The 3,766-nt window shown below is 44.6% G+C and overlaps 1 non-coding gene across 1 annotated transcript; it reads right to left on the bottom strand.

Moving 5' to 3' along the window:
- Nucleotides 1–411: 411 nt before the first annotated feature.
- On the bottom strand, nucleotides 412–495 carry TRNAL-UAA (transfer RNA leucine (anticodon UAA)). Its single transcript has one exon. It is a non-coding gene; the product is annotated as a tRNA-Leu (tRNA).
- Between the last annotated feature and the right edge of the window lie 3,271 nt (nucleotides 496–3,766).

Here is a 3,766-nt window from a genome sequence, read left to right as displayed (position 1 = left end):
TCATATTTTTAAATGATATTAGAGTAATAGTAATGTAATCATTAATGGAGATCGGTATCACGAAGCATTACTGTTAAATGCTGTCACCTGTTGCTCTCTGCGCTTACCATTATCATAGTATGGCCGGCAATCGAAATCTGTTAATCTTACCTGTGTTGTTTTATATAAAACAGTTTTTAAGAGTTTATTCCGTACGTAATTCGAATATGGAATTTAAAGGCTGAATCTTCTCGAGCATTGCTGCACGTGTTTTGCCATCACGTGATAATCTGGGTGCAGCTCATCGGTTCTGTATCTTCTACATATACACACACATACATATGCATACACGCATAAACACATACACACACACACACGCACCAATTCACGTACATGTAAGTACTAGCACACACAGTAACAAAAGAATTATGTTGTCAGGTGTGGGGTTCGAACCCACGCACTCTTACGAGTACCAGAGCTTAAATCTGGCGCCTTAGACCACTCGGCCAACCTGACATATCTATCATGCTTTTCTCTGATGTTAACAATTGAAATCTTCTCGGTTGGTTGTGTTTTGTAATCATTGTATCATTATTTTTGCATGTCTTCTGTTATAACATTCAGGTTTATTTCAGTGCATTCCACTGCAAATAATCGGAGATAATGAAACATAAAAAGAAAACTTTCATGGAATTACAATATTTTAAATAAAAAAGGATAACATTTGTATTAGATCTGATAATATGCATAACGAGGGAAAAAATATAAACTACCGCTTTATCCCACCACAGGCAACATGGCAGCTATGAGACGGAGATGGATAGGGGGAGGAGAGACAGATGAGAAAGAGAGAAAGAAGAGAGAGAGAGCGAAGTTGGGAGATGATGAGATGGAAGAGAGAGGGGAGAAGGAAGAGAAGGGGAGAAGGAAGAAAGGAAGAGAGAATTGAGGGAAAGAAAGAGAGAATTGAGAGAAAGAAAGAGAAGAGAGACGAAGAGGGGAGAGAACATGAGAGACGTGAGAGGGAGAGATAGGAGAGAGAGAGGAGGTAGGATAGACAGATAGATAATTAGCTAGCTAGATACAAATAAAACAAGAGACAATAGAGATATGAAAAGAAAAGGAGAGAGAGGGGGAGGGAAGGGAGAGAGAGAGAGCGAGCGAGCGAGAGAGAGAGAGAGAGAGAGAGAGAGAGAGAGAGAGAGAGAGAGAGAGAGAGAGAGAGAGAGAGAGAGAGAGAGAGGGAGGGAGGAAGGGAGGGAGAGAGAGAGAGAGAGAGAGAGAGAGAGAGAGAGAGAGAGAGAGAGAGAGAGAGAGAGAGAGAGAGAGACAGAGAGAAAGTGAGAGAGAGAGAGAGAGAGAGAGAGAGAGAGAGAGAGAGAGAGAGAGAGAGAGAGAGAGAGGGACGGAGGGAGGGAGGAGGGAGGGAGGAGGAGGGAGGGAGGGAGAGAGGAGGAAGAGAGGAGGGAGGGAGGGAGGGAGGGAGAGAGAGAGAGAGAGAGAGAGAGAGAGAGAGAGAGAGAGAGAGAGAGAGAGAGAGAGAGAGAGAGAGAGAGAGAGAGAGAGAGAGAGAGAGAGAGAGAGAGAAGAGAGAGAGAGAGAGAGAGAAAGTGAGAGGAGAGAGAGAGCACGGAGTCAGAAATCGATTGAAGGGGCGCCTCTGTGGACATAACACAGGAGGTTTTCCGTCGCAGGGAAAATGCAGCTGAAGCAAATTTTTTATCACAATATGACATGTAAGATAAAAAAGTACGGTGTATATGTCATTGTAATGATAACGATTTACGAGATATTGTGATAGAGGGAGATAATGCTTTAAGATGTTAAAGTATATAGGGTATATGAGACTGAGATAAAAAAAAATGTTTCCTGAACTAGGATACATTTGATCGAGTGTCAGAGAGAGAGAGAGAGAGATAGATAGATAGATAGATAGATTAGAGAGAGAGAGAGAGAGAGAGAGAGAGAGAGAGAGAGAGAGAGAGAGAGAGAGAGAGAGAGAGAGAGACTTTTTTTGACTGAGAGAGAGAGGGAGGAAGGGGAGGGGGAGAACGAGAGCGAGCGAGCGAGAGAGAGAGAGAGAGAGAGAGAGAGAGAGACAGAGAGAGAGAGAGAGAGAGAAAGAGAGACAGAGAAAGAGAGAGAGAGCAAGAGACTGAGAGAGCGCGAGCGAGAGCGAGCGAGAGCGGAGCGAGAGCGAGCGAGGGCGAGCGAGAGCGAGCGAGAGCGAGAGCAGAGCGAGAGCGAGAGCAGAGCGAGGAGAGAGAGAGAGAGAGAGAGAGAGAGAGAGAGAGAGAGAGAGAGAGAGAGAGAGAGAGAGGGAGGGGGAGAACGAGAGCGAGAGCGAGAGCGAGAGCGAGCGAGAGCGAGGCGAGAGCGAGAGCGAGCGAGGCGAGAGGCGAGAGAGAGAGAGAGAGAGAGAGAGAGAGAGAGAGAGAGAGAGAGAGAGAGAGAGAGAGAGAGAGAGAGAGAGAGGGGAGGAGAACGAGAGCGAGAGAGAGAGAGAGAGAGAGAGAGAGGAGGGAGAACGAGAGCGAGAGAGAGAGAGAGGGGAGAGAGAGAGACAGAGAGAGAGAGAGAGAGAGAGAGAGAGAGACGAGAGAGAGAGAGAGAGAGAGAGAGAGAGAGAGAGAGAGAGAGAGAGAGAGAGAGAGAGAGAGAGAGAGAGAGAGAGAGAGAGAGAGAGAGAGAGAGAGAGAGAGAGAGAGAGAGAGAGAGAGAGAGAGAGAGAGAGAGAGAGAGAGAGAGAGAGAGATAGAGAGAGAGTGAGAGAGAGGGAGGGGAGAACGAGAGCGAGAGCAGAGCGAGAGCGAGCGAGAGCGAGAGCGAGCGAGAGCGAGAGCGAGAGAGAGAGAGAGAGAGAGAGAGAGAGAGAGAGAGAGAGAGAGAGAGAGAGAGAGAGAGAGAGAGAGAGAGAGAGAGAGAGAGAGGAGGGAGAACGAGAGCGAGAGAGAGAGAGAGAGAGAGAGAGAGGAGGGGGAGAACGAGAGCGAGAGAGAGAGAGAGGGAGAGAATAGCAGAGACAGAGAGAGAGAAAGAGAGAGAGAGAGAGAGAGAGAGAGAGCGAGAGAGAGAGAGAGAGAGAGAGAGAGAGAGAGAGAGAGAGAGAGAGAGAGAGAGAGAGAGAGAGAGAGAGAGGAAGAGAGAGAGAGAGAGAGAGAGAGAGAGAGAGAGAGAGAGAGAGAGAGAGAGAGAGAGAGAGAGAGAGAGAGAGAGATTTTTAATAAATCATTAACAGAGAAGATAGATCCGTTCGTTAATTCACTATTCAAATTTCACAGGATCAGCAGCCTAAGCGAAAAGTGGATCATAATTACTCTAACTCATTATAACAAAATATATATGAAACATAAATATATATAATGAAACATAAATATAATGAAACATAATATAATGAAACAAAATATAATGAAACATAATGAAATATAATGAAAAATAAACACATATATAACAATTGAAGATTAATGCTATGTGATCCTTAACACCTTTATATTACCATATACCCTTGTTATTTGTTAGAACTGCTGTTAATAAATGTTCGTTATTAATAACTGGCTGTATGATACGGCAAAGAGGAAGAGGACGAAAATGAAGGAGGAGATGGAGAAGGAGAAGAAGGAAAAGGTAAAAGAGAAGAGGTCAGAGAAGGCTAATTCAGACGCAAGTTTTTATATATCGTTCGTTCATTTTCCGTTTTTATTCTTCTTCTTCATGAGGTAGTGATATGATGTAGAAAACTGAGTTATTGCCTTCTGAATCAAGCAAAACCATTTTTTTAAACATAACC

The sequence above is a fragment of the Penaeus vannamei genome, chromosome 2 (assembly GCF_042767895.1).
Source record: "Penaeus vannamei isolate JL-2024 chromosome 2, ASM4276789v1, whole genome shotgun sequence".
Taxonomy (NCBI): Eukaryota; Metazoa; Arthropoda; class Malacostraca; order Decapoda; family Penaeidae; genus Penaeus; species Penaeus vannamei.
Note: the sequence above shows the minus strand (reverse complement) of the source record. Positions and strands in the feature narration are given on the sequence as shown.